We start from the raw sequence: 24,012 nt of genomic DNA, 5'->3' as shown, positions 1-24,012 counted from the left end.
CCGAGGGAGGAGTTGTAAAGTTTGATGGCCACAGGTAGGAATGACTTCCTACGACGCTCAGTGTTACATCTCGGTGGAATGAGTCTCTGGCTGAATGTACTCCTGTGCCTAACCAGTACATTATGGAGAGGATGGGAGACATTGTTCAAGATGGCATGCAACTTGGACAGCATCCTCTTTTCAGACACCACCGTCAGAGTCCAGTTCCACTCCCACAACATCACTGGCCTTACGAATGAGTTTGTTGATTCTCTTGGTGTCTGCTACCCTCAGCCTGCTGCCCCAGCACACAACAGCAAACATGATAACACTGGCCACCACAGCCTTGTAGAACATCCTCAGCATCATCTGGCAGATGTTAAAGGACCTCAGTCTCCTCAGGAAATAGAGATGGCTCTGACCCTTCTTGTAGACAGCCTCAGTGTTCTTTGACCAGTCCAGTTTATTGTCAATTTGTATCCCCAGGTATTTGTAATCCTCCACCATGTCCACACTGACCCCTTGGATAGAAACAGGGGTCACCGGTGCCTTAGCCCTCCTCAGGTCCACCACCAGCTCCTTAGTCTTTTTCACATTAAGCTGCAGATGATTCTGCTCGCGCCATGTGACAAAGTTTCCCACCTTAGCCCTGTACTCAGCCTTATCTCCCTTGCTGATGCATCCAACTATGGCAGAGTCATCAGAAAACTTCTGAAGATGGCAAGACTCTGTGCAGTAGTTGAAGTCCGAGGTGTAGATGGTGAAGAGAAAGGGAGACGGGACAGTCCCCTGTGGAGCCCCAGTGCTGCTGACCACTCTATCTGACGCACAGTGTTGCAAGCGCACGTACTGTGGTCTGCCAGTCAGGTAATCGAGTTACAGAGAAACACAGCACAGATACAGGTCCTCTGACCCAACCAGACCATGTTGTTCTCCCAGCGTGTCCTGATTTCCTGTGTTTTGCCCTTATCCCTTTAAGTCCAACCCATCCATGAAGCTATCCAAGTTCTTCTTAAATAGCGCTGTTGTACCTATCTCAACCACTCCCTCTGGCTGCGGGAGGGTTTTCTCTTTCTCAGTTTCTGGAGAGGAGATTATTGCTCACTGGATCAACACTCTCCCAAGAGGACCACCATCTTGTCGTGATTTGGAGGCTTGTGTGCCTCAATAAGCCAGAGAGCTACCGGACCGGAGTCGGGGCTTTTTGCTTTGGCTCTTGGTAGGGTCACCCATGCAAGACAGAGCAGAAGGTAGAGGCCAGACTAAGAGTGGACCTCATGATTCAGGGCTTCGGCTCAGAGTTAACAACTCCGACTGGTAAAACAAAACTGTTATGGAAACAGCAATGAAGAATCCTTCTACATCTGAGTGCGACGGCATTCCTGAGTCTCCACCCGGGACTTGCATGGCAGACAGTCGTGAAAACTGAGAGGAAGTTCCTGGTACAATGAAGGAAGACCTGAGCACCACTAAGACCAAGTTGAAAAGGAAAAACCGAGTTGAGGCCTTTCACTGCTGTCCTAAATGCTAGTGGCATAGTAGGCAGTAAGCTAAGCTAAGGTGAATCAACACTGGGTCTGAGTCACAGAGATACACTGCATGGAATGCAACCCTCAGAACACCAAGCCCCACTAACCATCCACACTTATTCCGTTTCCTATGGTGGGAGAGTCTAAGACCAGAGGACACAGCCTCAAAATAGAGGGGTGTCCTTCTAGAAAGGAGATGAGGAGGAATTTTTTAGCCAAAGAGTGGCTGATCTGTGGAATTTGTTGCCACAGGCAACTGTGGGGACCAAGTTGCTAGGTATATGGTCAGGGCATGAAGGGATACGGGGAGAAGGCAGGAGATTGGGGCTGACAGGGAAAATGGATCAGCCATGATGTAATGGTGGAGTAGACTTGATGGGCCAAATGGCCTAATTCTGCCCCTATATCTTATGATCTTTATTCCCCCTCCTCCACACTCCCATTAACACCCCCAGAAGCTGCCACTCACCAATGTAAAAGGGCAACTTATAGTGGCCAATTAACCCACAGACTCCCATGTTTCTGTGATGCGATGGTGTTGGGGGTAATTCAATTTGCTTTCTCTTCTCAAGGCGTTGAGTTCTCCTTTACTGAGTTCTGACATCTGAATCAGATTTAATATCACTGGCATGAAATGGGCTGTTTAGTGGCAGCAGTACAATGCAATACGTAATAAAAATAATAATTACAATAAGAAATATGTATAACCACATAAATATATAGAAACATTGAAAAGCTACAGCACAATACGGGCCCTTCAGCCCACAATGCTGTGCCGAACACTAACTTACTTGAGACATTATCTAGGGTTACCCATTACATTCTATTTTTCTAAGCTCCGTGTCCACCACCATTGCCGGCAGCCCATTCTACTCACTCACCACTCTCTGCATAAAAAAACATACCCCTGTCATCTCTTCTGTACCTTAAAACCATGCCCACTCGTGTTAGCCATTTCAGCCCTGGGGAAAAGCCTCTGACCATCCACACGATCACTATAAAAAATTAAATACGTAGTGCAAAAAGAGAGCGAAAGGAAAAGAGTTAGTGTTTATAGGTTCATTGTCCATTCAGAAATCTGATGGCGGAGAAGGAGAACTTGCTCCTAGAACATTGGATGTGTACCTTCAGGCTCCTGTACCTCCTCCTGAAGGAAGTAATGAGAAGAAGCAAATCCGGGCTGATGGGAGTCCTTAATGATTGACGCCACCTTTTTGAGCATGGCCTTTTGAAGGTGTCCTGGATGCTGGGGAGGGTAGTAGCCATGATGAAGCTGAGTTTGCAATTTCTGCAGCCTTTTCTAAACCTGTGCAGTTATCAACCCCCAACCCCACACCACCACATACCAGACGGTGTTGCAACCAGTACATCTGTAGAAATTTGCTCGAGTTCTTTGGTGACATACCAAGTCCCTCCAAACTCTTAATGAAATATAGTCACTGTTGTGCCTTTATCGTAACTACTTCAATATGTTTGGCCCAGGATAGATCTTCAGAAATGTTGACACCCAGGGATTTGAAACTGCCCACCTGTTCCACAGCCGCTCCCTCGATGAGGACTGCTGTGTGTTCCCTTGACTTCCCCTTCCTGAAGTCCACAATCAATATGTTCCCAGTCTTCAGAATTATTGAAGACTGATGTCCTGATGAAGGGTCACAGCCCAAAACATCAGTTCCTTATTCCTCTCCATAGATGTTGCCTGGCCTGCTGAGTTCCTCCAGCATTTTGTTCGTGTTGCTAAAATCTGATTTAACTTTTTGACAGCATTATGATGCCCATTCTTCTCACCCAAGACTATTTAAATTGTCTTCCTGTCCACAGCTCAACCACACTTCCTGAGGGATTTTTATGCCTTAAGAAGACCTGTAATTGTCGTAAACTATGAATATCTTTAAATGCTAGCCACTGCCAGTAGTCTGTCATTCCTTATAATATCATTTCCCTTCCTACCACAGTAACTCATGACTCATCCTTTTCCAATATATTTTGTTTAGATTTAAGAGCCTGGTTTTATATTGAACTAAATAGGTATCAATCTTAATATAAAATTCTATTATATGATGCTTATTTTTCCTTAAGGGCCTTTAACCATAAGATTATAAATTAGTTCTTTATTGTTACGCAATACTCGAGCTAGGCACTGAACAGCACAGCATTTTAAAGTAACTCTTTATATTTTATTGGGGGAAATGTTTGAAAGCTTAAGACCTAAAAGGCAAGGAGTTACCCAGAACAAATCGATTTGGAAGGGGTTTAATTACATCACTTCCTGCTTTCATCTGCTCTGTTACCATTGATTGGCTGACCTGTCCATCCTTATGTTGTTCTAACTTCCTGTGACCGATTGGAAATACAGCACCTAATGCCGGATTCTGTCAGAAATCATTTCCACGTCAATAGTAGAGAAAAGTATAGAAAATGAAGAACTTTTTCTTTGTAGGAGCAGAAAGAGAATGAAGAAGAGGAAGTGGAAGTGGAAGAGAAAGGGGAAGAGGAAGAGGATAATGAAGATTTCTTACCAGGATTGCTTAAGATAGTGTACAAAAGATTAACCTTTAATTGAAGGCAAAGCTCAAAGATAATGGCAGGATTTTTAGCAGTATGGAGAAACACCAAAATCTTGGACTGGGAGATGGGTGTGAAAGGAGGAAAGAAATATACTAGTATGTTAACATATTGCTCAGTCCCCTGCTGTTCACTCTGCTGACCCACGACGGTGCTGCAACACACAGCTCGAACCATATCATCAAGTTCGCTGATGACACGACCGTGGTGGGTCTCATCAGCAAGAACAAGAGTCAGCTTACAGAGAGGAGGTGCAGCAGCTAACGGACTGGTGCAGAGCCAACAACCTGTCTCTGAATGTGAACAAAACAAAAGAGATGGTTGTTGACTTCAGGAGGGCACGGAGCGACCACTCTCTGCTGAACATCGATGGCTCCTCGGTAGAGATTGTAAAGAGCACCAAATTTCTTGGTGTTCACCTGACGGAGAATCTCACCTGGTCTCTCAACACCAGCTCCATAGCAAAGAAAGCCCAGCAGCGTCTCTACCTTTTGCGAAGGCTGAGGAAAGTCCATCTCCCACCCCCCCATCCTCATCACATTCTACAGGGGTTGTATTGAGAGCATCCTGAACAACTGCATCACTGCCTAGTTCAGAAATCGCACCATCTCGGATCGCAAGACCCTGCAGCAGATAGTGAGGTCAGCTGAGAAGATCATCGGGGTCTCTCCTCCTGCCATCACGGACATTTACAATACACGCTGCATCCGCAAAAGAAACAGCATTATGAAGGACCCCATGCACCCCTCATACAATCTCTTCTCCCTCCTGCCATCTGGGAAAAGGCTCCAAAGCATTCGGGCTCTCACAACCAGACTATGTAACAGTTTCTTCCCCCAAGCTATCAGACTCCTCAATACCCGAAGCCTGGACTGACACCTTGCCCTACTGTCCTGTTTATTATTTATTGTAATGCCTGCACTGTTTTTGTGCACTTTATGCAGTCCTGGGTAGGTCTGTAGTCTAGTGTAGTTTTCTCCGTGTTGTTTTTTTTTATTACGTAGTTCAGTCTAGTTTTTTGTACTGTGTCATGTAACACCATGGTCCTGAAAAACGTGGTCTCATTTTTACTATGCACTGTACCAGCAGTTATGGTCGAAATGACAATAAAAGTTGACTTGACTTGACTTGATATTGGATATACTAAGGTTGAATAATTCCTTTCTCAGTATTAATATGCATGACACAGGCATTTGAAGGGAGATCACTTGACAAGAAACAGTGCAGCATATATTGTTAGAATGAAGTTCCTATGAGGTGCGAAGGAAACTTCCTCCAACAGGGCCACAACCCACAACCTCATCGTGTGGTTTGGAGGCTCGAGTGCCTCAACGACCCAGAGAGCTATGCTGGCTGGAGTCAGGGCTTTATGCTTTGGCTCTTGGTAGGGTCACCCATGCTAAACAGGTCAAAGGGTACAGGCCATATTAAGAGTGGTCCACTGGTCCTCCAGGTTTAGGGGGTCAGCTCAGGGCTACAATCCTGACTGGTAAAACAAAACTGTTAAGGAAACAGCAATGAAGAATCCTTCTACGTCTGAATTTATCCCTGGGTCTCCACCCGGGATTTGCATGGCTGATAGCAGTGAAACTGCTACTGGCACGATGAAGGAAGCCCGAACACCACCAGAGATGGAGGATCTTCATTGCTGCCCGAAACACCAGTGGCATAACGGGCAGAAAGAAGAAGCAAAGGGAACATCTAATTGCTAGATTCAGATCTTTAGGAGAGACACAGTTTAACATGAAAATTTTGTTAGGATATTACTGCCATCTTAATGTATATAAGTGCATAAAATGACTTTCTGAAAACTATTAGACTGTTTGATGTTATTAGAGTTTTTTTATGGGGGGGAGGAATTTAGTTGGTATACTCCCTGTCTCTTTGATATACATTCCACCTCAGTAGGTGGTGGTAATGCACCTTATGTTGGTTTGCCAACCGCCATAAGTTTTCCAAGAAGACGAAGAAGAAGAAGAAGCAAGACGTTGGGTCCATGTCCACAGCTCCTTCGAAGTTGCCATGCAAGTTGGTAGGATGGTTATGAAGGTGTTGATCTTCATTAGTGAGAGATTGAGTTCAAGAGCCATGAGGCAATGTTGCAGCTCTGTGGTTAGAACACACTTGGAATATTGTGTTCAGTTCTGGTCAACTTAGACCAGAGTTAGATAGAGCTCTTATAGATAGCGGGGTCAAGGGATATGGGGAGAGGGCAGGAACGGGGTACTGATTGTGTATGATCAGCCATGATCACAGTGAATGGCGGTGCTGGCTAGAAGGGCCGAATGGTCTACTCCTGCACCTATTGTCTATTGTCTATTGTCTAATGCCTGAATTAGAGGACACTGGGTGAGCTAGGGCTTTTCTCTTTGGAGTGAAGGAGGATAATGAGAGGTGACTTGATAGAGATGTACAAGATGATAAGAGGCATAGATGGGGTGGACAGCCAGCGCCACGGCTGAACTGATGAATATGAGAGGGCATCAATTTGAGATGATAAGAGGAATGTATGGAGTGGAGTGGGGGGAGGTGATGTCAGAGGAAAGCCTCTGGAGTGGTAGGAATGCACTGCCAGGGGTGGTGGCAGAGGCAAATACATTAGGGAATTTAAGAGATTGTTAGATAGGCACATGGATTAATTAAAAATGGAGAGCTATGGAAGGGAAAGAGATTTATCTTAGAGTTGGTTAAAAGAATTAGACACCACAGGAGCAAAGTAGTTGGTGCAACGTTATTACAGCTTGGGGCGTTGGAGTTAAGAGTTCATTTCCAGTCTCTACTCCTTTAGGACTGGGCTAACCATTGACCATGCGCTGTGGCTATCAGCACCATTTCTTTTTGTTTCATTTATCCGGGATCTGGGACTCGCTGGAAAGGCCGGCATTCACTGTCCTTTTCTACTTGCCCTTGTCCATTTCAAAGTCACCACTTTGTCTGGCTTTGGAGCTACAGGGGACCAGACCGGTTAAGAACCTCAAGTTTCTTCTCTGATTGCTTCAACACTACACTCTAAGCACTTTAAACTGCTTTTTATAATGCCTTTTACATTGTGAATACATGCTGGTATTTTTGTATTTATGGACATTATATTCTCAATCCATCCTTTAACCTTTCACTATTTTCTGTATAATTTTTTATTATTTATAATTGTTAAATGTTCTTATAGAGTCCTACAACATTAGAGAGCAGAAACTCGTCTGCCTAGTCCCATTGACTTGCACCTGGACCATAACCCTCCATATCCCTCCCATTTATGAACTTATACAAACTCCTCTTAAGTTTTGAAATCAAACCGGCATCCACCACATCCTCTGGCAGTTCGATCCACACTCGCACCAGCCTCTGAGTGAAGACATTCCCCCACATGTTCACCTTAAACATTTCACCTTCCTCCCTTAACCCATGTTCTAGTCTCATCCAATCTCAGTGGTAAAAGCCTGCTTTCATTTACCCTATCTATACCCCTTATAATTTTGTATACTGTACCTCTATCAATTCTTCTCTCAATCTTCTACACTCCAGGAAATAAAGTCCTAACCTATTCAACCTTTCCCTATAACTCAGGTCCTCAAGTCCTGGGAACATTCTTGGCAATTTTCTCTGCACTATTTCAATCTTAATGATATCTTTCCTGTAGGCGAGTGATTAAACCTGTACATAAAACTTCAAATTAGGCCCCACCAACACCTTCAACATAACGTCCCAACTACTGTACTCAATACAGTGATTTATGATGGCCAATGTGCCAAAAGCTTTCTTTATGACACAATCTACCTGAAGCCCTTTCAGGGAATTTTGGATCTGTATTACCAGATCCTTCTGTTCTACTGCACCCCTCAGTGCCCTGCCACTCACCTAATTCCTACCCAGTTTTGTCCTCCCAAAGTGCAACGCCTCACACTTGTTGGATTAAATTCCATCTGCCATTTTTCTAGCTGGTGCAGACCTCTCTCAATAACAAGGCATGGTTGCCTACAGAACTGCCACTCACTCGATGTTTTTCGCACCATTCTCTGTAAACTCGAGAGACTGTTGTGCGTGAAAATCCCAGGAGATCAGCAGTTTCTGAGATACTCAAACCACCCCATTTTCCACCAACAATCACTCCACAGTTAGTCACTTAGATCACATTTCTTTCCCCATTCTGATGCTTGGTCTGAACAACAACTTGTATGCACTGGGTTGCTGCCTCAGGATTGGCTGATTAGATATTTGCATTAACAAACAAGTGTATAGGTATGCCTAATAAAGTGGAAACTGAGTGAAAATTATATTTTAAAAAATGTTCTGAATCCAATATTCAACCATGTGGAGAATGAGTGAAAATCTATGTACATACACTGTATTTTAATTAAATGTCAGACCACAGCTGCTACTGGTGCTGTATAAATTGAAGATTTAAATGCTTTATTTTCAAGTCAAGTCAAGTCAAGTCACTTTTATTGTCATTTCGACCATAACTGCTGGTACAGTACACAGTAAACATGAGACCACGTTTTTCAGGACCATGGTGTTACATGACACAGTACAAAAAACTAGACTGAACTACGTAATAAAAAAAAACAACACGGAGAAAACTACACTAGACTACAGACCTACCCAGGACTGCATAAAGTGCACAAAAACAGTGCAGGCATTACAATAAATAATAAACAGGACAGTAGGGCAAGGTGTCAGTCCAGGCTCTGGGTATTGAGAAGTCTGATAGCTTGGGGGAAGAAACTATTACATAGTCTGGTCGTGAGAGCCTGAATGCTTCGGAGCCTTTTCCCAGAATATCTATTTTAGAGATATAATGTGGAACAGGCCCTTCTGGCCCTATGAGCTGCACTGCCTAGTAACCCACCGATTTAACTCCAGCCTAATCACGGGGCAATTCACAATGAGCAATTAACCTACTAACCAGAACTGTGGAAGGAAACCAGAGCACCCAGAGGAAACCCACGCGGTTCTCAAGGGGAGGGATGTACAAACTCATTACAGATGGCGCTGGAGTTGAACTTTGAACTCTGGAACACCCCAAATGTTAGAATAGTGTTGTGTGAACTGCTATGCTACCATGGTACCCCTTAAACTGGAAGGACACGTACATTCATAGAGTTATGCAATGTGGAAATGCGCCCTTCTGCCCATCTATTCCATGCACAGCAAGATACCTATCCAAGCTAGTCCCATTGGGCACATTTCAAAGTTCAATATTGCTTATTGTTGTTGTTCAGGAGAATGAAATAATTGTTACTCCGGATCCGATGCAACATTTAATAAATGAATATGCATAAAGAACACAATAAAATGCAAAAAAACACAATAAATAAATAAAACAATCATATAATAGACAATGTACAAGTAACTATTATATACATAGGACGATTGTAAAGTGACGCTAGGTGATGTGAACGTAGTGGTGGTTGTGGGGAAGCGGGGTGGGTTAGTGGGCAGAGGTGTTGATCACCCTCACAACTTGGGGGGGTGTAACTGTCTTTGAGTCCAGAGGTTCATATATCTCGAGGTTTCCTATCCATCATCATCATTATTATGTGTCGAGTCGCATGATGTGGGCGATCATGGTCTCCATGACCATCAGTGGTGGAGGGGTTAATCAGCCTTGCTGCTCAGGGGAAGTAACTGTTTTTGAGTCTGGTGGTCCTGGCATGGATGCCATGTAGCCTCCTCCCTGATGGGTGTGGGACAGGGAGGCTGGTTTAACCCAAGACCTTGCTTCCAACCCCTGTCTATTTGAAGCAATGAGCTGGTCTTTAAATATTTCAGTGTAAGACTCACTTCCTTGCACTTTCTGACACTGCATTGGCAATGGGCAACTTGAACTTCAACAATGTACAGAAATAAAATGTGTTCTTGGCACAGTTACGAGTTTTTGATATTTACTCTGGGTACTCACTGTAACAGCACTGTGATGACACTGAGAGTTGGCCCATCAGTTTGCTTTGACTCCTGTGAATTTAACCACTTGCTTGGAATCTGGACAGTAATCTCTTTGGCCCTTTACTTACTGCTGGAACTTTTGGTTTGTTTTGGGGTCTTTTGACTGTTTGCCAAAATCCATTCATTTTGCTTCTTAAAATTCAATGAAATGTCAGTCTATAAGCCCAAATAAATGGAAGGAACTGCAAGTCCATGAGTGCATGTACCATGTCCACACACTGCTTCCGCCAACCATGAATCGTGATCTATGTAAGACTTACAAAATCTTACTAATTGAATCCACTCCAAGGGGCTGCATCAAACCCTCTCTCTGTCTCTATCTCTCTCTATCCCTGTCTCTGCCTCTCTCTCTTTCTCTCTGTGTCTCCGTCTATCTTCCTATCTATCCATCTACAGTACCTAGTATCAATCTATCTGTCTGTGTCCATCTATCTCTCTGTCTATCTATATATCTATCTGTCTATCCATCTATCTATCTATCTATGTATATCTCATTACTTATCTATTAACTATCTATTTATCTATCTTTACTAACTGTCCATCTATCTATCTATCTTTCTATCTGTCTATCTATCTATTGATCTATCTATTTTGTAGTCTGTTCTGTTGTTTTCTGTGATGTTTTGCTGGATGGTGTGAGCACGCTCTGTTGACACCAGAATGTGTAGCATTACCTGCGGACGGCCCTCAGCACTCCCTCAGGTGTGTTGGTTGTCAATGCAAACGGCGAATTTTACTGTTTCGATGTAGATTTAATAAATACAAAAATGAATCTGAATCTGCTCCAACTGTTTGATGCAAAGCATACAGACTGCCTGCGAAAGCCTGTGTGGTAAACCGTGTTCCATATGCTGCCCACCCCACCCCCATCTCACATTCTCACATGATGTGGAAGGAAGCCATTTGACCTATCACGTCTATGCTGGTTTTCGAGGCAAAACCACCCCCCACATATTTCCCTGTAGCTCACTCATGCCCATCGACACCACCCTGATTACCACCCACCAGTCAATCGTACACAGGAAAGGTGGGAGTCAAGCCCAAGTAAGGGGAGATGTGAGACAGCTAGGTCACCAAGCTCCCATCCACAATTTGTGAACTCTCAGAATTCTCCACCAGGCCCTTACATACCCTTGTTAATGATTTCGAAACCTGACCCCACCCACCCCAAAGTTTTTCCTTGTACTCCTTCCAATCAGACAAAAGATTGAAAAGATCCAAAACACATACCACCAGGCACAAAGACAGCTTTTGCCCCCATTTTAGAACAATTGACAGGCCCCCGGTATAAAAAGATGGAATCTTGACCTCGCTGTCTGCCTTGCTATGATCTTGTACTTTATCATTTACCAGCTGTTACGCTTTATTCTGCATTAGACCATAAGACATAGGAGCAGAATTAGGCCATTCAGCCCATCGTCTGCTTCGCCATTCCATCATGGCTGATCCTGGATCCCACTCAACCCTATAGGCCTGCCTTCTCACCATATCCTTTGATGTCCTGACCAATCAGGAAACAATCAAGTTCCGCTTTAAATACCCCCACAGACTTGGCCTGCACCGTGGTCTGTGGTAGAGCATTCCACAGATTCATCACTCTCTGGCTAAAAAACATCCTCCTTACCTCTGTTCTAAAAAGTCGCCCCTCTATTTTGAGGCTCTGCCTTCTTGTTCTGGATACCCCCACCATAGGAAACATCCTCTCCACATCCACCCTATCTAGTCCTTTCAAGATGAGATCCCCATGCATTTCGGTGAGTACAGACCCAAAGCTGCCAAATACTCCTCAAATGTTAACCCTTTCATTCCCGGAATCATCCTCGTGAACCTCCTCTGGATTCTGTCCAATGACAACATATCTTTTCTGAGATATGGGGCCCAATCTATTGACAGTACTCCAAAAGCAGCCTTACTGTTGTCTTATAAAGGTTTAGCATTATCTCCTTGCTTTTATATTCTATTCCCCTTGAAATAAATGCCAACATTGCATTTGCTTTCTTTACCACAGACTCAGTCTGTGAATTAGCCTTCTGGGAGTCTTGCATGAGGACTCCTAAGTCCCCCTGCGCCTCTGATGTTTGAACCTTCTCCTCCTTCAGATAATAGTCTGCCTATGGACTCACTTTCAAGGACTTTTCATCTCATGTTCTCGATATTTATTGCTTAATTATTATTATTATTTCTTATATATATATAGCTAGTGCCCAAGAGTTGTTGCACAGTACTGTATTTATCAACATGGAGAGGAGAGCGAATTTGTAAATCTGCCAGGAACAAAGAATGTTGGAAATGGTGAAGGTGGAGCACCACGGGGGCGGGGGGAGGTGTGCAATTGGAGGGGGGGCAGAGACAGAGTGCCAGGGGTGAGGATGATGCCGGTGCAGACACACCCAGCCCTGAGACAACAGGCAAGGTTGTTTGATTCCAAACAATCAGTTTATTGATCATTGCAGAATGTCTCTCTGGTGCTTCCCGCTCCCTCCCCTCTTCCTTCCCCTTTTCCCAACCATGATTCCCCTCTCCCTGCCCCCTTCCCACTCTCAGACCACAACAGAGACCCAGAGTTTATCATCTTTCACATATAACTTTTTTTTTGTGGCAGCAGTACAGTGCAATGCATAAAATTACTCCAGTACTGGTGTGTGTGTGTGTGTGTGTGTGTGTGTGTGTGTGTGTGTGTGTGTGTGTGTGTGTGTGTGTGTGTGTGTGTGTGTGTGTGTGTGTGTGTGTGTGTGTGTGTGTGTGTGTGTGTGTGTGTGTGTGTGTGCGTGCGCCGCGCGCGCTGAAGACTTTTGCAAGTTATTGTATATGACAACATATACGTATGTACTTTGATAATACATTACTTTGAACCTCGACCTTTGAAGTTAACATGTATCTGTCCTCACCATGTAATGTAGACTGCTGCTCCTGCAAAGATTAATTTTCATGGCTTTTATACCCTGGGTATGAGTGTCTACAACAATAAACTTCAACTTGACTTGAACTTGAGAGCTTCCATTACTGATGTCTTTCTCCAAAGGACAGGGGAATTTTGCAGGGTGTTTGTTGACCCTCAGTCTTCCCTGCATGCCTTTCCTGTTTTCATTCAAATTCTCGATCTCTTGTATTAGAGATTATAGAACATAATACAACACAGGAACAGGCCATTCAGCCCACCAGCATGCCCCTGGATTAGAGAGCATGTCCTATGAGGATAGGTTGATTGAGTTAGGGCTTTTGTCTGTCCAGTGAATGGGAACGAGAGGTGACTTGATAGAGGGGTACAAGGTGAAGATGCATAGATCGAGAGAACAGCCACTGATTTTTTCCAGGGCAGAAATGGCTAATTTTAAGGTGATTTCCAATCTCTCTGTAAAAAATAAGTGGACCATCAAATCCCAGTTAAACTGTCCCCCTTTCAAATTAAATGCATAATCTTAGTGACTTTGACCTTGGAATGATTGTTGGTGCCATACAGGGAGGTTTGAGTATCTCAGAAACTGCTGATCTCCTGGGATTTTCATGCACAACCATCTCTAGAGTTTACAGAAAATGGTGCGAGAAAAAAAAGGCATCCAGTGAGTGACAATTCTGTGGGTGAAAATGCCTTGATAATGAGAGTGGTCTGGACCAGCTGGAAAAATTGGCAGAAAAATGGCAGATGGAATTTAATGCAGACAAGTGTGAGGTGTTGTACTTTGGGAGGACAAATCAGGTAGGATTTACACAGTGTTTGGCAGGGCACCAAAGGGTGTGGCAGAACAAAGGGATTTGGGAATACAGATCCAAAATTCAAGTGGTTTAGTTATTGTTCAGACCAAACATCAGAATGGGGAAGAAATGTGATCTAAGTGAGTTTAACCATATAATGATTGCTGGTGCCAGATGGGGTGGTTTGAGTATCTCAGAAACTGCTGAACTCCTGGGGTTTCCACACACAACGGTCTATACAGTTTACAGAGAGTGGTGCACAAACAAACCCAGTTTCAGGTTAGGTTTGATTTATTAACCATTTTCTTTACAGAAGTTACACCACAAAGACAGTCATACATGTAATGTGCAAAAAAGAAAGAAAAATATTGTGCAAACAATTTTTAAAAAGCAAATAAACAATCCATAGAACATGGACCGCAGAGTTCCTGGTAGTAAGTCCATAACCATGCAGCCACTTCAGCACTGTAGCCAACTTACAGTAACATTTCACAGAGATAATGGTTTAGCCGACTTGCTTTTAGTAACGCTAGCTGAAGGAGAAATCGTCAGTCATCTTTAAAGTTTTTGACAGCTCATCTCTTCAGTGAACTCTCCGACTGCATGTCACAAGTTGCTGGCCCCCGAAATTTAAATCTGATGTATACAATGTGACATAATATCAAAGACAGAGCCAGACACTTCAAACCTCCTTGTCTGAAATCAAATCAAGTCCATAAGATCATGAGGCATAGGAGCAGCATTAGGCCATTCAGCCCATCAAGTCTGCACTACCATTCCCTCATGGCTGATTTATTTTCCCTCTCAATCTCATTTCCTGCCTTTGCCCCATAACTTCTGACACTCCTACTAATCAAGGACCCATCTTTAAATATGCCTGATGACTTGGCTTCCCACCTGTCTCTGGCAATGAATTCCATAGATTCACCACTCTCTGGCTAAAGAAATTCCTCCTCATCTCTGTTCTAAAGGGACGTCCTTCTATTCTAAGGCTGTGTCCTTTAGTCCTAGACTCCTCCACTACAGGAAACATCGTCTCCATATCCAACCTATCTAGACCTTTCGATATTTGTTCGAGATGAACTCCACCCAATAAGATCCCCTCTCATTCATTGAAACCTCAGCGAGTACAGATCCAGAGCCATCTTACACTCCTCAAAGTCTGATCCTCTCCCATCAGACTCCTTCCTCTCCAGCCCTTTATCTTTCCAACCCACTTGGCTTCACCTCTCACCTTCTAGCTTTCCTCCTTCCCCTCCCCCCCCACCTTTTATCTTCTGGCATCTTTCCCTTCCCTTCCGGAAGAAGAATCTTCGTCCAAAATGCCCACTCTTTATTCATTTCCATGGATGTTCTGTGACTTGCTGCATTTTTGTGTGCCTTGCTAAGGATATAACAAGTTGCATCAGGTGAACCCATCTGTTTATTTTATCGGTACGTCAAAACCTTCTTTATAAAGAACTTCTCTGCAGAATACGGACACAATCAATCTGATCATCTTACACCTGCCATGTTATCTGGCTCAGAGGTCACCTCTTAGGAAAAAATTTTGGAAGTATTAGTGCTTATCGACCAGATCATGAGAAATACTGTACAGCACACTCTCTGGACCTTGAATACCCTGCCTTGGTGAGGTGTGTTACAGATTAAAGATCAGCTTTATTTGTGACATGTCTGTGGAAATATCGAAACATACAGTGAAATGTGTCCAAGGATGTGCTGAGGACAGCCTGTAAGTGTCATCACGTGCCATGTTGTATGACATGGGCGAACATGGTCTTTGACCATGATTGCCCTTGGCAAGTTTTTCTACAGAAGCGGTTTGCCATTGCCTTCTCCTGGGCAGTGTCTTTTACAAGACGGGTGACCCCAGCCATTATCAATACTCTTCAGAGATTGTCTACCTGGGTCAGTGGTCGCATAACTGGGACTTGTGATATGCACCGGCTGCTCATACGACCATCCACCACCTGCTCCCATGGTTTCACGTGACCCTAATCAGGGTGCTAAGCAGGTGATACAGGGTGACCTGCAGGACAACAGAGGGAAAGAGCACCTTACACCTCCTTTGGTAGAGATGTATCTCCACCTCACCACCCAATTAGACACTTTAGCTGTGGGAAGTGAATTTCTCCTGGTAGCCAGTAAACTAGCAGCAAGTGTTCTGATGAACAAAGTCCCCTTGTTACAATACAGGACATATTTGGCACAGGTTTCTGGCTGTTAGTGCCTTTACTACTTCAAATACTTTTGGCCAATTTCTTGCTGTCTTGTATGGGATCTGATCTTCCGCAGTCACCAGCTGAGCGAACGTGAACGGAATAATAATGAAGGAGAGCAGAAAAGAACAAGACTTAAGACTAAAGATTAGCTTTATTTGTCACATGTGCATCAAAACGTACAGAGAAGTGCGTAGTCTGTGTCAATGAACAACACAGTCCAAGGACGTGCTGGGAACAGAGTCGCCATGCTTCTGGTACCAACATAGTATACCCACAACGTACCTACGTCTTTTGGAATGCGGGAGGGAACCAGAGTGCCCAGAGGAAACTGCGTGATCGTGGGGAGAATGTAGAAATTCCTGATAGATTGCAGTATGAACTGAACCCCGATCAGTGATTGCTGGCTCTGTAAAGCGTGACACCAGCTGCTATGGTGCCCCCTCTACTGTGCCACACTGTATAGGCATCTCCCCATCTCCTTGGTGCCCAGAATAAAGGGCAAAAAGTCACACTTTTGACCAACAGCTTTTGGCTCTGAGGAAAGATCTGGTGGACTGGGGTCGTTTCAGTGGACCCGAGGGAGCTTAATTCTGCAGACCCTTGGGATGGGACAATTTGAACCCCACATGTTCTCTAGAGCTAAGGAAACTGACTGACAGACATGCTTTATTGATCCTGAAGAAAAAAATGGGTTTCGTTACAGTTGCACCAACCAAGAATAGTGTAGAAATATAGCAATATAAAACCAGAAATAATTAAATAATAATAAGTAAATTATGCCAAGTGGAAATAAGTCCAGGACCAGCCTATTGGCTCAGGGTGTCTGACACTCCAAGGGAGGAGTTGTAAACTGTGAGGGACCTTATTGAAATATACGCAATCATTTTGATCAACACACACACACACAAGATGCTGGAGGAATTCAGCAGGTCAGGCAGCTTCTATGGAAGGAATGAAAACTCAACGTTTTAGGCCGAGACCCTTCATCAGGACTGGAAAGAAAACTTTCAAAAAAGGAAGAACAAAGTGGGGTTGAGGTATGAGAACGTGAGTTTACTGGAGCAGGAGAAAGGGGAGACAATGGACCTACTGGGGCATTTGGGCTTGTGGATCTTAGGTAGGAGGTAGAGATGGGCAGTGCGGGATTGTTCTACTTTAGTGCAACTGGCACGTGATGAGGGGCCTAGGCGAGGATGGTAAGAACCCAAGAAATGGAGATTCTGAGACTCGAATCAAGACACGATTTTGAGACTGAGACAAGAACAGGGTTCTTGACTAGATGCTAGACGAGAACCTGACAAAGCTAGACTAGAATCCAAATGAGATGGGAATCGCAGACTGAACCAAAGTTGAACTGACAATTGAGCACAGAGCCTAAACTCAGGTGCTCTTTAAATATCAAAATCTTGGTGTCAATTTGCAGAGTGGGCCAGACTCTTTAAAGGGACCACTCCAGCTATCTGTACTCCAGAGAATCGGAGTGCTAACCCTGGGAGGCCAGCGCAGTTGGGTGCGTACTGCAACACCGGCATTAGTTCTGGCTTAGACAGAATGAAATCGGTTTCACACAAAATTGAAGTTGCTCCAGTTGCTAGTGAATTAATTCAGACTGTCCCATTCATAGCAGCTCGTCTAACTGGCTATTGGCTTATTATTGTAAATGTACCAAGGTACAGCGAATTGTGGCTGTCCAGACAGATCATGATATACACAAGTACATCAAAGTGGTAAAAAGGAAGACAATAGCAGATTGCAGATTATACAGTTACAGAGAAAGCGGTGCAGGTAGACAAATAATATGCAAAGTCGTAATGAGGTAGGTTGTGAGGTCGAGAGTCCTAGCTTATCATACTAGGCAACCATGGTGAGGTAGATTGAGAGTTCAAGAGATCAAGAGCCCACCTTCATCGTTCAAGAAGTCTGTACAATAATCTGATAGCAGTGGGGTAGAAGCTGTCCTTGAGACTGGTGGCAAGTGCATTCAAGCTTCTATATCTTCTGCCCAATGGGAGGGCACCAGAAAGGAGTTGGATAAGTATGCTCTGGAGAAAGGTTTCCAAGGTTACAGAGGAAGAGCAGGAATGGAACTAGTGAGTTGCAAGAAAAAAGTGCTGGATGGACTCCATAACCTGGTCTGGGTGCAGGTCGATGGAACAAAGCAGTTTAAATGGCTCAGCACGGACTGGATGGGCCAAAGGGCCTGTTTCAGTGTTGTAGCTTTCTATGATTCTGTGACTCTAACTCAGTGGGTCCGGTAGTATCTGTGGAGTGAAATGGACCATCGATATTTTTGCTCTAGATTCCAGCACCTGCAGTCTCTTGTATCTTCATAGAACTAATGAGTTGTTCTGTTCGGGAGTCACAAGTGGACTGCGAGGCATCTTTCAATGAAGTTTATGTTCTATCTATGGTTCAGGGGTGTCTGGAGAAGACAGAAACCCCCATCACATTTAAATAGTAATTGTGTTGACGCGTGTGAGCTGCAGGGCTAGGGAGCCAGTCAGACCTGTAGTTCAGTTCCTGCAGCTTGCTCAAGTTCAACTCCAAGCTCAAGTTTAATTGTCATTCAACCATACATGAATAGCCATGGATGCAGCCAAATGAAACAGCGTTACTCCGGGGCTAAGGTGCAAAACACAGTACCAACAGTCGTACAGAACACAAGGCACACATAGAACATATAAGGTAGCAGTAAAATACAGTCACACACAAAAATGTAGTTCAATGCCTGAGGCCATGAATTTTGCAGCAGTCTGCAGACCAACACAATGTAGCTCGTCTTTTGCTGAGCAAACACTGGGGCACTTGGACACCCGCCACACTGCCTCTGGTGGTGTGCACCATCTCTGATGCCTTCCTCTGTAAGCAGGCAACGCCACGACTTGAGACCTAATCCTCACTACAACTGAGGCCACGCAACTCAATCCCGACACATACAGTAGGTCGAGCATAGGATAGTACAGCACAGGAACCGGCGCTTCAAACCACAATGTCTGTGCCGACCAGGAAGCCAAATTAAACTCATCCCTTCTCTCAGCCCATAGTCTATATCCCTCCTTTCCGTACATGTCCATTGTCTGTCTAAAGGCCTCTAACATCAGTATGGTATCTGCTTCCACCACCACCACATTAGAGCCAAGATAGGGGAAAGGGATCCAAAAGCAGAAGGTATCAGTTTAAGGTGAGAGGTGTAAAATTTCAAAGGGAATTGAGGGGAAGCATCTTTGCAAAGAAGCTGCCCCTCAGGTCACATATGGGTGAGCTACCAAAGATTCAAAGTACATTTCTCATCGAAGTATGTGTGCAGTATACAACCCTGAGATTTGTCTTCCCACAGACAGCCACGAAACAAAGAACCAGCACAGAACTGAACTGTTCAAAGAAAGCATCCAACACCCGATGCACTAAAAAAAGAGCAAGTCATGTAAACAGCAAAAAAAAAATGAGCCAATTGAACATCAAACTACACAGTCCTCGAAACGGTCTAGGAATGGTGAGTTTATTTCAGTTCGGTTCAATTTAGCACTCAGTTGCTCATTGACTACAGGCCGCAGAGCCGGTCCGCCCGATCAAAAATCACACAAAATACAATAAAACCGGGAACAACCAGAAACCAGAAACACATTCCTGACGAAGGGTTTCGGCCCGAAACGTCGACTGTACTTTTTCCCATAGATGCTGCCCGGTCTGCTGAGTTCCTCCAGCATTTTGTGTGTGTTGCTCTGGATTTTCAACACCTGCAGATTTTCTCTTGTTTTTCATATAAATTGCAGCGGAAGTTGTTGAGGCAGGTCCAGTAACAACGTTATAAACACATTTGGTTAATTACATGGATAGGAAAGGGTTAGAGGGATGTGGGGAAAAGGTAGGCAAATGGGTCTATCATGGTAGGACCCTTGGGCAGAAGGGCCTGTTTCTGTGCAGTCTTACTCAGTAACTCCACAGCTTTCCCTGGCAGCACGTTGCAGGCTCTGATCATGACACAGTGCATTGAGGCACTGGAAGGGTGGGGAGGGGGAAGAGAGAATGACTGGGGTGGGAGGGGTCCATGATCGTGTTGCCTCCTTTCCCAAGGCAGTGGGAAGTGCAGACGGACTCTGTGGAGTAGAGGTTGGTTTGCATGGTGGAGTGTGTTGTGTTCTATACTCTCTGCAGATTCTTATGGTCTTGGCAGAGCAATTGCTGTATCAAGCTATGATGTATCTGGATAGGATGCCTTCCTATGCAGACCCAAGGTTTGATTGATTTAAACGGGCCTAATTGGAAAGGTCGAGGGTGGGCCAAATTGAGGGCAGGATCCAAGCCTGAGAGTGTATCAAAGCAGGAGGGCCTGGGTCCAAGAGCAAGGAACGATCTGAGGTTTGGGCAATTTAAGCACCAGGCTAGATTGAAAAGGGTGTCGAAACTGGAGAAGTAGAGACTGGTTCAGCTCATTGCTCTGCGAGGTTTACTCGTCTCTGTGCTGAACTGATGCTGTGGCCTGCATGTAATGAGATACTCCATCAGCTGGAGCGATGACCGGCTTTGTGGCTGTGGACTCACTTTCGTGTAGTTTAGCTGCTTGCTTGCTTGCTTTTGATGTTTGCATGGTTTGTTTTTTGACACATTGGATGATTGAGTCTTTTTTTGGGGGTTCTATTGGGTTTCTTTGTACTGTGGCTATCTGTAATGAGACGAATCTCAAGGTTGTTTATAGTTTACATACTTAGATAATAGATGCACTTTGGCTTAGACTCTGTATGAAAATAGGTGAAGGTCATCGGGGACCTGCCAGATTTATTTTCTTTAGCGATACAGTGCAGAGTGGACCCTTCTGATTTTTCAAGCCACATCGCCCCAGCAACCCCGACAACCCTGACTAACCCTAACCTAATCACGGGACAATTCACAACGACCAAGTCTTCTGAGGAGGTAGAGCTGTTGGCGTGCTTTCTTGGCTGCAACGTCCACATGACTGCACCTGGGTGAATTGTTGGTGATTTTTACAACTTGGAACTTCAAGCTCAAAGTTCAAAATAAATTTTATTATTGAAGTACATATATATCATCATACACAACCATAAGATTTATTTTTTGTGGGCATACTCAATATGTCTATAGAATAATAACCTTAACAGAATCAATGAAAGACCGCAACAACTTGGAGGTTCAACCAATGTGCAAAAGGCAACAAACTGTGCAAATACAAAAGAAGAAATTATAATAATGATAAATGTATAATCAATAAATATCGTGAACATGAGATGAAGAGTCCTTGAAAGTGAGTCTATGGGTTGTGGGAACATTTCAAGTGAAGTTAAATGAAGTTATCCCCTTTGGCTCAGGAGCCTGATGGTTCAGGGGTAGTAGCTGTTCCTGAACTTGGTGGCGTGAGTCCTGTGGCTCCTGTACCTTCTTCCTGAAGGCAACAGTGAGAGGACCTCCCACCATCTCCACTGATACATAAAGGGGTGTGTACTCTGCCCCACTTCCTGAAGTCAATGTTTTCGTGGATATTGAGGGAGAGGATGTTGTCGTGATGCCCTGACACTGAATTCTCTGTCTCGTTATTGTTTGAGATTCGCCTTACTCTGGTGGTGTTGGTAGTAGAATCCCAGGAAAATTGATGGGAATGTGGAAAGAATAAAATGAGATTTTGGTTTAGGTTTATTAAGGTCACGTGTACTGTGGTACTGTTCATGCTCAGATCAAAGTTCAAAGTTCACAGTGCATTTATTATCCAAGTATTTACATTATGTGCAACCTTGAAATTTGTCTTCTAGCGGGCAGCCACAAAAAAAAGGAAACCCAATAGAACCCATTAAAAAAACAGACAATGTGCCAAATATGAAAACTAACTCTGCAAACAATAAAATATAAACAAGGAACACTCAGAACCGAAGCTCATGATGAACTTAGTCCACTACCATGAAGCCAGTTCACCACTGCAGCTGCAGTTATTTTTTACGCATTGCACAGTACTATTGCACAAAACAGCACATTTCACGATGTACAGGGGGTGATTGATAAGTTCGTGGCCTACAGTAGAAGGAGTCAATTTTAGAAAACCTAGCACATTTATTTTTCCTACATTTGTATAGTTATACAGCTGTTGTAACATGCACGCGCAGTGCAACTCTTTGAGTGATTATGCAGAAAGCTTGAAGCTAATAACTCATCTCCTTCGACCTTAGGCCACAGACTTATCAATCACCCCTGCTGTGGACACACCTGGAGGTCCAAGATGTTGACTACTACAAAGAAGGGATCTGTATGCTCCACGACCGCTGGACTAAGTGTGTAAATGTAGGAAAAATAAATGTGCTAGGTTTTCTAAAATTGACCCCTTCAACCTTAGGCCACGAACTTATCAATCACCCCTCGTATATCAATGATAATAAACCTGATTCAAGTGAGTCTATGATTATGCTGACTGCTTTACAGAGGGAGTGAGATTGGTGTAAGCGCATATTTGATGGTAGGCCTGGATCTGTTTTGGTGCTGTATGAATCAATGACTCCGTCGCGCCTTTGATTTGGAGACCATAAATGTCCGCCCGCGAGACAGAACAGGGCCTGACCCACATCCAATCTCCCACTCTCCACAAAACTCACCATTCCGCCAAGCCTGCGTTGTCAACCCGTGATCAGCAAATCCCTGCAGTTTGCTGCCTTGTCCATCCACTCAATTCGTCCCATGGGCTTTGGGAAGGATCAACATGGCTCCAGCAAGCAGACGGCATTCTACAAAGCCCATAAAAACACGACAGCAGACAACTGAATGCATCAATAAGCTGTGTGCAGACCCTGAGCAGGCAGCATATTAGTGCTAAATGCAATCATCTTTTGATCAATAGAAGAACTATGAGATAATATCAGTTTTATTTAGTGAGCTAGCTTTCTATCCATTTGCAGGTAATCTTTGGCCGCAAATGATTTTTGTTTTCTCAGAAGTGCATTTAGTTGGAGCCAGAGGTGAATGGGGACTATAATTCATTTCATACAGGCTGCCAACGGCAACTAGATCAGAGAGAATTGATCAGAGGTGATCAATCTTAGCAATGGAGACAGTTCACCTTTCAAGTGTTACCTGCCCTCTAGATTGTGCTGGCTGTCTGTCATTAAGGACCTTCACCTTCCAGGATACACCCTCGTCTCATTACTACTATCTGGGAGGAGGTACCGGAGTCTGAAAAGCCACACTCGACATTTTATTTTGGAGGGACTGAAACAGCACAGATCTAGAAATGACTCAAGCGTCCCATTCCCAATGCTTCCTTTCATGAGGCAAGACGACCCCATTTGAGCTGACGGGCAGTTCATTACCCTTTCGACATGAGTGGCAGGTTAAACAGCGTGAGGAGCCTCGAGCAGTGGGCGCTTCCCGTGTCTTCACTCACTGACGAGCAGACTGCATACAGGCCGCGCCGGGTGTAGCCAGAGGCAACTCCACTCAGAGTATTGGATGCGTGCCACGCTGATGCAGCCCTGAGAGATCGACTGCCCTACTTTTTATATCTACCAGAGACTCAGAGGACTTTGCTTTCTGTCAAGTGAGGCCTGATCTGACTAAAATCCACATGACCTTTTGGGCAGAGAGGCGATTGTCTTTAAACAATTGACAAAACAGTAAATAAAACACTGGGCTGGAAATTTCCTTCCCACTGTGAGTGCGGTGAAATGTTATTATCTTTAAAAAATAAAGCAAAGGATCATAGAACCGATGAATTTAACAAGACTCAAGGAGCCTAGGCTAACAGAAAGTGTACCATCTAACCTAACCTAACTTCCCAGCTCCTGTGAGATACATCTTGCACTCACTGGGATCGCAATCCATTTTTTTTTCACAGCTGCGCAAACCAGCCATTGCTCCGAGCAGGAAATTTTCACACCGCCCGAAGACTGCACAGCTCTTTGATAAAATATTACCTAAAAGGAAGTACCAGCTGCACGGCAACAAAGGCTATGTGCACGGGGGTGTTTCAGCCACCGTGCGGCCGCGCACCCGCGTAGCTTAGAGGGAACAGTGGTCACATGTGACACAAGGGCTGGGCTGGCACTCTCCGTTGAGGTTGCAGCTTAGATTTATTTAGCTTTTAAGGG

The 24,012-nt window shown here is 44.3% G+C and overlaps 1 long non-coding RNA gene across 1 annotated transcript in view; it reads left to right on the top strand.

Moving 5' to 3' along the window:
• Positions 1–22,284, top strand: part of LOC140735071 (uncharacterized) — a 32,989-nt gene extending 10,705 nt beyond the window's left edge. The window contains exons 2-3 of the long non-coding RNA XR_012100677.1: positions 19,269–19,424; positions 22,105–22,284. This is a non-coding gene — a long non-coding RNA (uncharacterized lncRNA). The remainder of the gene's footprint in view (positions 1–19,268; positions 19,425–22,104) is intronic.
• Positions 22,285–24,012: the final 1,728 nt, after the last annotated feature.

This window comes from Hemitrygon akajei, chromosome 11, assembly GCF_048418815.1.
Source record: "Hemitrygon akajei chromosome 11, sHemAka1.3, whole genome shotgun sequence".
Classification (NCBI taxonomy): Eukaryota; Metazoa; Chordata; class Chondrichthyes; order Myliobatiformes; family Dasyatidae; genus Hemitrygon; species Hemitrygon akajei.
This window is presented reverse-complemented; position numbering and strand designations above follow the sequence as displayed.